At 38.8% G+C, this 14517-nt stretch overlaps 1 protein-coding gene across 5 annotated transcripts in view; it reads right to left on the reverse strand.

Moving 5' to 3' along the window:
- The window catches only part of nfat5.L (nuclear factor of activated T cells 5 L homeolog), a 57754-nt gene that overhangs the window by 38592 nt on the left and 4645 nt on the right, over positions 1–14517 (reverse strand). Inside the window, exon 1 of one of the 5 annotated variants that reach the window (XM_018257934.2) lies at positions 14319–14460. The exons of 2 other annotated variants lie outside the window; for them this stretch is intronic. The gene's annotated coding sequence lies outside the window, so the exon portion shown is untranslated. Of the gene's footprint in view, positions 1–1247; positions 1739–13938; positions 14282–14318; positions 14461–14517 lie in introns of those variants that run through there. 2 more of the 5 variants (XM_018257935.2, XM_041590182.1) reach the window with 2 other exon arrangements.

The following is a 14517-nucleotide window of genomic DNA, read 5'->3' on the forward strand; positions in this document are numbered from 1 at the left end:
AGCAACTGAACGAAGTATTTATTTCCAATGTACTATCCAAAACCAACTGAACTGAAAAAAGTGTTTGGAAGGTAATCAATCTCTTTAAAGCAGCCCAACTTGTCCTTTACCTGCATAAGCCATAGCTTTTATTTTACGGGTGTTCAAAGGTGAAATACCATCCAAGGTTTTGAAATACATGGGTGCCAGCCCTTTCCATTAAAATACTAGACAGTGTGGCCTGGTGTTGGTAATAGTCCCCAAACTTCACTTAGTACGGCAGTTTGTGGTTAAAAGTTGACAAATTCAGGTTAAACGACATGTAAACCCCCTCCACAAAAATGTAATCAGTGAACAGCCTCTTTGAAATCTTTAGATAACTGCCACGCTGGTTATTAAATCACTTAGAAATCCTTCTCCTCTACTAACCCACTCAGTACCCTCCACCTGGAATTTACTTTGGTTGTTGACTTTTGAGCATGCTTGGTTCTTCTCAGCTCAGATTACTAAACACACCTACCAGTCTAACAGCAAATGAAGAGAATGCATTGCTGATTCCCATAGAAACTTTAGCTGTCTGATCCTATTTTTTTCTCCTAACCACCTCTCCTGAGCTCAGCTTAACCATTACAGTGCTCAACCCAAGCAGAACTTTTTATCAAAGTATGTTGTGCCTGTGTAAACCTGCATTCTGCATTGCATGAACTTTACAGCATACATGTCTTGTTTGCAGATGTCAATGTTACTGACATTGAGAGATGCGCCAGGTGAAAGCTGCTATTTGTTTTAAGAAAATATGATCACGCTGGCAAATGGAGGGGGTATATGCAGTACAAATGATGTGGCTTGGGTGGGAAAGATATGCCCAACTTATATACATGGTAGGAAAATGTAGGCTTTACAAGTCCTTTAAGAGGAAGCAGTTCATGGATTCAATCCATTCAACCTTTTATACGTTTTCTTTTTTTTTTTTTTTTGCTCAATACTGTATATAAATGCCGGATCATTTCTAAAAAGTGTGCTTCTACATTCAAGAGATGCTGTGATTTGTCTCTTTACATAAAGGCAACATACACAAGCCTACATGTGCAATGTGAACATCCATTGGTATGGCACAAAGCTATTAAAATTGTATGGCCAAAATCCTGACCAAATCAGGGCTTGTATAGCATAGCTTAAGCCTAGTATTTACCCGAACAAAGCATAACAGCAAATGATGTAAGTGGCAGCAGGTAAGCAGAGCTAATACTACAAGCTGCATAACAGACCTGTACATTAGGGAGGGGAATGGATCAGCCAGGTTAGTAAAGATGGTCTTTTCTTTGGACCCAGAGGACTCCATACCTGGTGTATAAAAACACAAAGGTATTGCTGAGAATTGTTGATTTTGCTATATATCCTGAGGAACATTTTTTTATTAAAAGGGCTTACGTGCTTTAATTACACAAATGTCATTGATGTTGTATGTTCTATAATTTCACTACTTTTATTAGCCCGTGCTTCCTGTATGCCTCCAATAAAGACATGAAACCTTATCATACCCATCGATTTACTTAAATCCACTAAGACCTCCCCACCTTTGTTCCCTTGCTCGATGCAAACATTTGCTGTCCTAAGACTATTTGATCATTTTTACTTGGAATCTTATTGTGTTCTAAAAATATTCATAACACTCTTAAGGAGGCTGATGTTGCACATGACTACAAGGAAGTATAATGCTTTTACAATCTATAAAAAGAAAAGACAGAAAATGTCTTCATCTGCTATTAATCTGCTCTAGAAATTGCAAAATGTTTTTTTTTTATGAGTGATAGCCCAGTGCAATATACAGTATACATATATATATATATATATATATATATATTATAATATAAGAAGCATACTAAAGTTTTTTTATGCAACTAGCATGGGAGCCATTAATAAGCACAGAAGGCCAACTTAACTGTGTTTAGTTACTATAGTTTCTCTTAATTGCTGCCTAGCAAATTAGGAGACAATTCCACAAAATGAAGGGATGGGATCTTAATACTGTTCTAAGATACAGAAGAATGGGCAATTAAATTAAATTATTAATTCCTTTCACAAGATAATGTTTCTGTGCTCACAAACCTTCCACTGCCATTATACTTTCAACAACTTTCAAAGGAAAATTAGAAAATTTCAGCTAACAAATGTTTTAGAATGTTGTCTACAGGTAAGATACTTAATTTGCCTATAATTTACTCTTAAAACTCTATTACCAGCCTTGTTTATAAAGATCACCCAATAAAAATACATTACAGATTTGGTACCTGTTATCCAGATTGCTTGGGGGGGCTGGGGTTTTCCAGATAAGGGGTCTTTCCATAATTTGGATGTCCATACTTCAAAAATACACTACAAAGATTGTTTTGCTTCCAATAAGGATTAATTATATTTTAGTTGGGATCAAGTATAAAGGTACCATTTTATTATTACAGAGAAAAAGAAAATTATTATTAAAAATTTGATTTATTTGTTTAAAAGTCTATGATAGATTGCCTTCCCGTAATTCGAAGCTTACTGGATAACAATTTCCAGATAACGGATCCTGTACTAGTAGAAAGATTTTATCCCAGAAAATACAGCGGATACGGTTCACTTATTTAACAAGGTAATTTGAATAATATGGATAAACGTATCCTCTGAAACATTCATGATCTTTACTATACAATGCAGTTAAGCTTGTGTAAATAAATACAGTCTCTATGTATTATTAATTGGGAATTGTTTAATATATTGGCTGGGCAATTATTTCTGATATATATATATATATATATATATATATATATATATATATATATATATATATATATATATATATATAAAGTTTATTTGTTGTTTCAGAGGTTACACACAACAACTATTGGACAAACAAGGCGAGAGAGCGCTTCAATTCACACAGAGAGATCTACTCTCCAGTAACAAAAATAAAGACACTAGAACAAATAACCCCAAAAGAGAGATTTTTATTACCACATTTAATAATAAGAATAAATAAATTGGGGACATTGCTAAAGAAAAGTGGCATATATTAAAATCTGATCACACCCTTCCTTTTGGTTCCTATAACCCTGTTGGGACAGCTAGCTGGATAATACCACCTTGCTACAATTAGGGGTACCCTGCAGGGGGTACCAATCTATCATGCAAGTGTACTTGGTGAAATGCACATGTTAAACCACCTGTAGGACCACTGCAAACAAGTGGCAGTTGATAGGGATCGATAGGACATTAATTGGGGTGACACTGGCCTGCAATAGTAGTCAGCAGGGCAACCCACAAGTGCCTCCAACTCCCAAAAGCCAAGGTAAGCCAGGTGAGCAATGGGGCCAGGTGATGATAGATAAATATGGTGGTTGCTATGCGACGCGACCCTAACAACAGTGTGCTGCCGATAGGGGTGCTCATCTTTATGAGGCCCGTACACCTCTGCAGGATGTACTACCATTGTTTTATGATCCAGCAGCTCAGTGGGAATAGGCAAATATTTGGTCTGGTAGCGATCGTATGACCTTATATCACTCTTTGTAAACTCGGGGACAGAAAGGGGTGAGCCGTGCAGCCTTATAGAAACTTAGGATACAAACCTATTATATCTGCTAATCCAAATTTAAATGTAATTAAAATGAATGTCATATTTACACTTTTGGTGATTTGGCTAAACTAGGATGATGGGATTTTGAGTCTTCCCCCCCCCCCACACAGACCTAACAATCAGCAATTAAGTAGTGATGATGTCACGCCTCTTCTGCTTACCTAAGTGTGTCATATGATCCTCTGTTATACAGAGAAAAACAAGCCCATGCAAACTTCAGGTACCTTACTACAAACAGTTCAGTTACAACAATATATCTTTCCTGCTTTTAATAGGCATTGAAGTCTTCACTCTTAAAGGAGAAGGAAAGCTATGGAGGCATTTTATTGCCAATAGATTAGCTGCAATAGTGCAAGCTAGAATGCTTTATTTATTCTGTAGAATATTTTACCATACCTGAGTAAAAAGCTCTAGAAACTCTCTGTTTGTTTAGAATAGGAGCTGCAGTATTAATGTGGTGTGACATCACTTCCTGCCTGAGTCTCTCCCTGCTCTGGGCTCAGATTACAGTAGAGAAGGGAGGGGTGGGGGGAGAGGAGCAAACTGAGCATGCTCTTGCCCAGGGCAATGAGGTTTAAGCTGAAGGCAGGAAGTCTGATACAGAAGCCCATGTGTACACAATAGAAGGAAAGAAACAAGTGTTTCTTTTGACAGGGGACTCAGAGCAACATTACTTTGGGGGTTTACTGGTATATTTATATAGACCTTTCTGATAAGGCTTACTTAGTTTTAACTTCACAACCTTTCCTTCTCCTTTAACTTTCCTTTGAGGTTTATTCTTTACAATCTGTCCCATCTCTGCCAGTATCATACCTTCCAACTGTCCCATTTTCAGAGGGACAGTCCCTCTTTTGACAGCTCAATCCGCAGTCCCTCGTTTGTACTGGAAAGTCACGTTTTTCTCTGCACTGAACAGCCAGAAAATGAAACAAAGTTTCTAACTTAATTGGCTTTTGGCAGAGAGCCCAGAACAGCCAGAGCTGCATATAAGATACTTTTGTAACAATATAAGTTAACAGGTCTCTTGGGAGAAGTTAGACTCACATCTTAAATGGCAATTTGCCTTCATTAGCAAAACTGTAATAACTGGAAAAAAAAAACACAGAAATATGTTCAACTGCCAAATTTTGTAAAATGAACATGGTAATTAGGGGGTCAAACAGACGCAGTACAAGAATTCACTGCGCTACTCGCGTCAACTTTCTTAATTTCCAAAATGTTGGGAGGTATGCAGTATATTTAATAGGTTATGGCTTGGCTTTTTGATATGTGTTGTGTTCTTAATTTGTGAGTATCACACTTTAAAGGAGAAGGAAATTCCCTGGGCGCAAAAACCCTCCCCCCGCCCCTGTGTTGCCCCTCCTCCTTTCTCCCCCCTGGCCTACCTGTCCCCCCGGGCAAATGCCCCTTACTTGTTGATCACCCCTCTGCGCAGGTCCTGTCCACGGAGTTCACAGGTGCCATCTTCTCACAAGCGGTCTTCTTCCTGCTTTGACCGGCGTTTTTGGCGCATGCGCAGTAGGAGCATTTATCCGGTACGGATCTACTGTGCATGCGCCAAAAGTCACAAAGTTTACCGATTTCACTTCGTGACATTCGGCGCATGCGCAGTAGATCCGTACCGGTAAATGCTCCTACTGCGACAAAAACGCCGGTCAAAGCAGGAAAAAACCCTTTGGGAGAAGATGGTGCCTGTGAACTCCGTGGACAGGATCTGCGCAAAGAGGTGAGTAACAAGTTAGGGGCATTTTCCCAGGGGGACAGGTAGGCCAGGAGGGAGGAGGGAGGCAACACAGGGGAGGGGGGAGGGATTTTTGCGCTCAGGGGGTTTCCTTCCTTTAAGTTACATTATTTTATAACAAAGATCACTGCTTTTACAATACCATGTCTACAGAGTTTGGCTATGTGAACACTAGTAAACTGATCACTGATCCACGCATGGTTTCCTTAGCTACTAATTACACACATTTTGGCGCCATTTTCAAGGGGAGGGATATAAGGTTTGAATTTTTTCACTGTTACCTTGACAAAGGTCTCAAGGAAGACCGAAACATTGGAATAACAAATAAACTTCTTATCTTTTTCACCATATTTTAAGACCCGTGAGTGCCTTGCTTTACATGATATTCTATATGACTTTTCTGCAGCGCACTCACCCCTAGAAAAAGGCAAAAAAAGCCGAGGTGCTGCCGCAAAAAGTAATATCAGCATAAAGAACACGGAGCACTCATGGGACTTAATTTATGTGCAAATAAATTTTAAATTTCAACTTCCAGCTGCATTGCTATAAGTCAAGTAAAGCAGATGAGAATACTTGATCACAGGGGAAAGTCCCTGCCTTGAAGGACAGCAAGTGCACTTGAAGGGTTATTAATATTACATATTTAGAAATATGAACATTTCTGTTCAAGTAAATGCATTTGCTGCGGTCAGTATTTCTGAACACAAAAAGAACAAGAAAAAGTAAAACATTACATTGTCCCATAACAGATATAAACCATCTTTATGAAGCATACAATTCACCTCCTAATGTGCCTGCCTGGAGACCCCGGAGCTTGACATCAGATTTTCATATTACTCATGTCAAATAACTTGCCTACTACATAGGAAAATAAAAAAAACTTGGACAGCGACCCTACAAGCTGCATTTGTGAGCAATGAATATAACGGTTACAGATCCAGGCCAAATAATTGGAACATGGTTAACCTACAGTTACTAAAGGCATAAAGATCCACTGAGAATCTTTAGTTTCATTGTTATTATTATCTTTCAGTTTGGACATTCACCTATTCATTTCATGCTGCACTTCAAATCACAAATCTGGATTCTAATGTTTTTATAAACTAGCAGTAAGGTAACCGTTTCAATGCTCAGGATGAGAGTTGCAATTAATGTAAATTGAAAATAAATCAATACATAAATAAAAACACAAAATAGAAAGAAAACCATCTACAGCACACAACACTAGGCAAGATACCCTTTAATTCAAATGCAGATTTATAGTTAATCCACCTGTCTTTCAATAAATCAAAGCCTAGAATGCTGTAAATTTCAGATAATTCCTTTATAATGTGTTCCAGACCTAGCTGGGAAATGGTTACATTTTACCCAAAGAGGTCAAGTCAATTCCAAAGCAACAAAGCATCTGTGGAATGCAGGGAATGGTTCGATGCCAACAAAACGCTAAACATTAACAACACGACATCTACCTCCCTTACAGCTACTTTTCATGCATATACCAAAGACGTACAAAATCTTAAAGTAATAGAGGAATGACGAACAGCCAAATGTCAGGTGATTTTATTTATGGATGGTTTACAAAAGAACAGACTAATAATCTGTTATAGTAGATATGATTCTGGAGCCATGCAAACGTATAAGTGTAACCTCAAGTCATTACCATGCTGAGCCAAACTGCCACCCAATGTAAAGAACATATTGTTCCATTACATGTACACAAAGACTGGCCTCTGTATGAGGAAATTCAAATTACGGATTACAATCTTTCAGTCAGAACTACAAGAAGTAGTTTCTTGTAGCGGACTACTTGTAGCTGGCCAAAACAGGTGTATTTGTTGCCAAAGGCCAAACTACATGGAGTAGAATAAGTTATCCTTGTAATAACGAATTCATTTTATTTGTTAAAATAATGAGCTACAAATGTCAAATGTCACATTAAGCAGTGCTTACACAACTCACTGGAACCTGCCTATTATAATGCACTCTAAAGGAGTATAAGAAGTAAATTTGGAACCATGTCCTCTACTACTACTACTCTACTAAGTTTGTGGTCTATAGCCTTGCGCTTTTATATGGTTGTTCAAAGGGGTTGTTCCCCTTCAAATAAACTTTAAATATGACTGAGATATTCGGAGACAATTCGCAAATGGTTTTCATTTTTTTTTTATTATTTGCGTTATTTAGCTTTTTATTCAGCAGCGCTTTAGTTTGCAAATTCAGCAATCTGGTTTCTAGGGTCCGAATCACCCTAGCAACCATGCTGAATCCATGCATTGCTTCGAATGAGAGACTGAAAAATTAATAAGGGAGGGCCTGAATAGAAAGATGAGCAATAAAAAGAAGCAGTTGTAGCCTTACTGAACATTTGCTTTTTAGATGGGGTCAGTGACCCCTATTTCAAAGCTGGAAAAAGTCAGAAGAAGAAGGCAAATAATTTAAAAACCTATAACAAATAAATAACGAAGACCAATTGAAAATTTGCTTAGAATTGGCCATCAATCACCCAGGTATCAATCATTATACCAATATCCTGAACAAAAATAACCCTCTTTTCCCTTAATACAAGAAAGACATTAGCCCAGTTATCTGAGCATGTATTGGCAAGACTTTTATTAATTAGGTCATGCTCTGCTGGTTCTGCTACAGCCAATACATACTCTCCGGATTCACATTTCTCTTCCTCAACAACTAATTGTAACTTGCAGCCCATTCAATTCCATATCTTAAAGGGATACGGTCATGGGAAAACATGTTTCTTCCAAAACAAATCAGTTCATAGTGCTGCTCCAGCAGAATTCTGCATGAAATCCATTTCTCAAAAGCGCAAAGAGATTTTTTTATATTCAATTTTGAAATCTGACATGGGGCTAGACATAGTGACTTGTCCCTGCACTTTAGGAAGGAACTACTTTCTGGCAGGCTGTTATTTCTCCTACTTAATGTAACTGAATCAGGCAGGCTGTTATTTCTCCTACATAATGTAACTAAATCAGTCTCAGTGGGACTTGGCTTTTACTATTGAGTGTTGTTTTTAGATCTTCCAGGGAGCGGTTATCTTGTGTTACGGAGCTGCTATCTCGTTACCTTCCCATTGTTTTGTTGTTAGGCTGCTGGGGGTGGAGGGAGGGGGTGACTTGCAGTACAGCAGTAAAGTGTGATTGAAGTTTATCAGAGCACAAGTCACATGACTGGGGGCAGCTGGGAAATTGAGAATATGCCTAGCCCCATGTCAGATTTCAAAATTGTTTGCTCTTTTGAAAAATGGATTTCAGTGTAGAATTCTGCTGGAGCAGCACTAATAACGGATTCATTTTGAAAAAAACATGTTTTCTCGTGACAGTATCCCTTTAATCTTCACTGTCTGCAGTCAATGTCCTCCACAACCCTTCCCACTATGCACGCAATCTATTCTCTGCTATCACTTGATCACTTGCATATATTCGAATTTTCCCACATGTTTTTTACACAGTCTACTGTTGCATGTTCTTTAACTCTTGGACACAGTAATTCCTCTATATATGCCATTATTTAAATTATAGGCAGATTTTGTGCCAAACGCTCAAGGCTTTCTTTGTATAATGAATGCAGGGTTTTAGTAACGATTCAATAACAATTATACAAATTACTTTAAAATAATAAAAAATTAATTAAAGGGAGAGTTCCCCTTCAAATTCACTTTTAGTATGATGTAGACAGTAGTGCTTTTAGACAATCTGCAATTATTCCTCATTTAAATTTGTTTCTGTGTGGGTTATTCAAATTATTTACGCATTTTGTAATGCAACACTAAGGCTTGGAATTACATCGGCTATCTGGTTGCTAAGGCTTAATTACTCTTATTCATAAAAGAGCAATAGGAGAGGACAAGAAAAAACAGATCAGAAATGAAATATAAGAATAACAAAAAAAAAAAAAACCTGAATCCTTACTGATTTGTTTTTTTAGTTTCTGCAGTCCAGAACTCCAGATTTTCACGCTAATCATTCTAAATCCATATACAGGTACTGTACAATGAATAATGAGGCAATTAAAACCTTACTTCAGATAGGCCCATCTATGACATAATAAATTTAAGATAAAGGTGAAAACCCCCTTTAATGGTGACTGAAATTTTTATTAGAATAACAATTTCTTCTATCATGCAAAAAAACCCAGAAATTTATATTGGGGTGCTTATTTTTTATTTTGTCCAATGTCTCTGCATACGTTTAGGGCTCTTACACATGAGCGTTCTGACCTGCGCTCCCCTGCGTTCCGTTTTTTGGCGTTCAGCCGCAGGGGAGCGCAGGAATAGACGCAAGTCATTATTTGAAATGGGGCTGTACTCACTCAGGCGCGTGTAGGCGCCGAACGCAGGTTCAGACGCAACATGCTGCATTTTTCCTGCGTTCGGCGCCTACACGCGCCTGAGTGAGTACAGCCCCATTTCAAATAATGACTTGCGTCTATTCCTGCGCTCCCCTGCGGCTGAACGCCAACAAACGGAACGCAGGGGAGCGCAGTTCAGAATGCTCATGTGTAAGAGCCCTTATATCCCCTAAGGATTAGGGATGCACCGAATCCAGGATTCGGTTCGGGATTCAGCCAGGATTCTGCCTTTTTCAGCAGGATTCGCCTGAATCCTTCTGCCCGGCTGAACCAAATCAGAATTTACATATGCAAATTAGGGGCGGGAAGGGAAATCACGTGACTTTTTGTCAGAAAACAAGGAAGTAAAACATGTTTCCCCTTCCCACCCCTAATTTGCATATGCTGAATCCAAAATTGTGGATTTGGTGCATCCCGATGCACCGATCCACTATTTTGGATTCAGCTGAACCGCCGAATCATTTGCGAAAAATTCGGCCAAATACCGAACCGAATCCAAGCCCTAATTTGCATTTGCAAAATATCATAAACTCAACTTTGCATATGCAAATTAGGGGTTGGAAGGGGAAAACATGTTTTAAAAGTCACGCATTTTCCATCACCTACTCTAATTTGCATATGCGGAATCGATTCAGCCGTGCAGAAGGATTCGGCCGAATCCGAACCCTGCTGAAAAAGGCAGAATCCTGGCAAAATCCCGGATTTGGTGCATCCCTACTATCATACATTAATTCAAAGACAACCCATCACTTCTTGTCAGCTTGTCATATGACTGATTTCATAAAGATTTTCAAATAGTACAGCATTGCACTAAAACTTCTGGATTCCACTGTAGGATGGGAGTTGAGTTTATGATATTTCATGTTCTCATACATGAGGGGAGGAGCCCCAAACAATAAAAAGAATATTGTCAATCTTGTCTTAAAAAATGCAGGCGTCAGGAGGCTGGTATCGAAGTACCTTCCCATCACTCCAACTTGTAGTACAGCAGTAAAGCATGACTGAAGTTTATCAGAGTACAAGTCACATGACTGGGGGCACCAAGGAAACTAACAACAGGTCTAGCCCCCTGTCAGATCTTAAAATTAGATATAAAAACATTTCTTTGCTGTTGTGAAAAAAAGTATTTCAGTGTAGGATTCATATTTGAAAAAAAACAAAACAAAACATGATTTCCCATGAAAGAAGGCCTTTAAAGGAGAAGAACCCCTTTATCAATTCCATGTAAAGCTGGCCATAGATGTAAAGATTTTTAAAAGATCTTTTCGTTATCATGAGACCACGATTATCTCAAAATGATTGTTTAAATGCAAGATGTGTCCAACAACTAAAAAGACCATTTCAGGTAGCTGCCTGCTTAGCCCTGCAAACATAGATAGATTGTACTGGGACCGATAAAGATTTTTTAAAACTGGCCGATCAATTTTCTTACAGATGTCGGCCGAAAAATCGTAAAATGCGCGATCATTCGAATCCCACTATCCGCACGATAATTTGACGGATTGGTCGGACTGCACAGAAATCGGTCGTTCACCAAAAAGAATCGTTGCGTATATGGGGACCTTAACAGACGTACTAAGTAAAAAAGTGTTCAAGAGTGCCATTCTATTCTTGACTCCTTATACAATACTGTCTATACATCGCAATGTCAGAGGAGCATGTAGTAAATACATGAAAGCAAGAGCTCAGCTTTTGAACCCAATTCAATACTCTAGCAGTTGCATCTGAATCAAAGCTTTGTTCCTATCTGTATGCAGTTGATGGCCATGTCTTTGACCTTATTTCACATATCATATCTAATATAATATAAAACACTAAAAAATGATTAACAATAAAACAAAAAAAGTCAATAATGAAGCGGAATGTTCAAGTGGAAAAAATGTAAAATGTAGGAATTTACATTGATATAAAATCAGCTTTAAAACGTATGAGACATACTGTGATAACAAAGGGCAAAGATTCCTGTGCTTGCAGATGAATTCCTAAGACATAAAACTAGCAAGTTTCTTTTAACAAAAAACAGCAGCAATTGAATGCATTAAAGAGCCTAGCTTATACTAACGTATATGAAGGCAAGCCTTCAGATCTGAAATGCACTTTAAAAATACATATGAAAACGCAAAAAAGTATATTTTTCCTGAGCAATACCGTTATGACTGTGGCAAGTTCTAAAAAAAAAAAAAAGGATTAACATACTATACTGCCCCTTGGCACCGGGGATTCTTGTGTAAACAGTGCATTCAATAAAAGCGCCTGTGTAGTGTGCATTTTTGCCTGCTAAGATACTTTGGAGTTTAAAGCTACTTCAGAGCAGCTTATAAAAGAGTTTGTGAGGCAGGATTTATATCATGCAAATACTAATACAGTTTACACTGAGCTCCGTGACGTTCAAATCGCAGTTTAACACTGTGTAAGGAAAAAGAAAGAAGCCGTCTTAGACACAGTTGTTAAAAGAAGCAAGAGCATCGGTGCCCAAAAATAACTGACCCTTCTTTTGGCATACAAGGGAGATGACCTGCCAAAGAAGCTGGCACTACTTCTGCAATCAAGTTTTCACACTGCCAAAAGAAACCACTACGCACTGAACCTTCACTGACCTTCGATTCAGAGTCACGTTTCACAAATACTGCATGCCCTGAGTTCAAGCCCCGAAGAAATCATGCTGGTGCCGTTTAACGTTTACAAAGCAATACAGATACAAAATGTACAACCTCCCCAACAAGCATAATGGGTCAAAAGGCAAAGCTACAACATGATTTTCAAATCTACGAGTATTTTTTCAAAGACTTTAGTAAACAGATCTATCCCTCAAAGAAACAAGGGCAAGGCAGCAACATAAATGACCTTGAAATCTTAGGACAGGTCCCATGGCAACAGATATTCCCACACACAGAACCAACCCTCACCTGAAGCTCCTGTTAACAGATGCAAATTAACAGCATCATACCCAGCAAAATATCTCTCAAACAAACAACAGTGTGTGAACACAAATATTGATTGCATAAAAAACAAAATACAAAATCCAGCATATTGATTAAGTAAGAGAATCAGCAAGTGATTCTTAAAGATCAGACAGAATGAAATCCCTCCAGTAAATTGTTTCCCAAGTTGACCTTGTTGCCATCTGCAAAACTAGTTTGACCAGAAACTTTGTATATGTAATAACAGAAAAGAATGTTCAAAGCAAAATATGAATAAATAGATTCAGGAGTGGAGGGGAGGAAACCACGGCTACATTAGTATCATTAGAAAGTGTAAATCAACAAGGCAAGTACGGGACACTAAAACAGCAACGGAGCCAGTATCAAAAGGCACAATCCTTGTCTAAGGAGCTTACAGCCCCAGATTTGTAAGCAGGCGTCAGAACAATATAACAATGTGCCTCACTGCTTTTATTTGATCTGGATCTGTCACGATTGCATACAAATAGGTACAACAACAGTATTGGGTGATGCATTAGGGACCCATAATATTTTACTTTCTATATAATATATATATATATATATATATATATATATATATATATATATATATACCCGTCAATATCACAGGTAAGCAACTGCAGTGTTTTAGTGTTATGTAGCACTGACCTTTTGTTATCCCAGTAGCATTCCTGACACAATACTGGTCAGTAAAGAGTTAAATAAACCAGGGCATCATTACTGTAGTATCGCACATGTGCTCTCTCACTTTAACTTGTCTCCAAACAATACTTGGTAGGACTTCACAGATCACTTGGCACTAAAACCAAATACATTTTGCAGCCAGAATTGCGGCAAAAAAACCAGCTCCAGTGACCCTACACAATCTACGGGCACGTAACGCTATTGAATATTCCGAGCTGGAATAGAATTAAGCTGAGAAAGTCGACAGGCACTTCATTTAAATAGACAATTATATTTTTTTTGTCCCAATTCCAGCCTCTCTCTCGCCATCTAACCCTTTTAGGCAACGCCTGGTCTCTAAAGATAGATGTTAAAGTCACTTTTGCTGTAACTATATAGATGTATGTAAGTGCAAGTGACAGCACATGAGCAGGACAAGGGTTTATCCTCTGTGACGTTCTCAGCTATTTTTAAACTACAACACAAAATCCCTTCAGCAGCCAGAACATTGTGAGAGTTCCATTTAAACATCATCATCATCAGGCAGCAGGAAAGACTATTCTCAAATGTCACAAATCTGGGTAATCGGAACAAAAGAACACAGAACCCCCCCCCCCCCATGGACTTACCCAGACCTAATGCGTTTTGTATTAACCACGGAACTGCTACCTGTGGAACGTTGACATCTTCCCTGATTTAAAGTCACTCATATTTTAGTCGCTGTGAAGCCGCACGGGGATTGGATAGGCGGGGAGGAGGAGGTGGGTGTTCAAACGTCCCCCTAGCCTATCCAATCCCTATTAAGCTCTACTGGGACTAAAACTTCTGTGACAAAACGAGGACTACGGAAAGCTGTGTAGGGTAAAAACATGTAGGTATACGAGCTCACGCCCCCCTTCAGTCTGCAGCTTACTGACAGTAGGTGGCCCAGTAATCCAATAAAAAAGTGCATGCGACCTAACGGTCCGGCTTTCCCTAACACAACCCGCAGTCCCGGGCAGCTACTTACACCTCCCGCAAAGCTGTCAGCTGCAGGCTCCTTGCCTCCTGTCTTTTTACAGAAAATCCCAACACCACAAGTCCACAAGTCTCATCACGCGAGACTGGCGTCACAACTACACAGAAGCGCGGTGACGCATCACGTAAGCCGCCTTGTGGGAGTGGCGAGTCAGCGTTTCGCAATTAAGAGTTGTTTGTGAATTGCGGTC

Source organism: Xenopus laevis, chromosome 4L (genome assembly GCF_017654675.1).
Source record: "Xenopus laevis strain J_2021 chromosome 4L, Xenopus_laevis_v10.1, whole genome shotgun sequence".
Taxonomy (NCBI): domain Eukaryota; kingdom Metazoa; phylum Chordata; class Amphibia; order Anura; family Pipidae; genus Xenopus; species Xenopus laevis.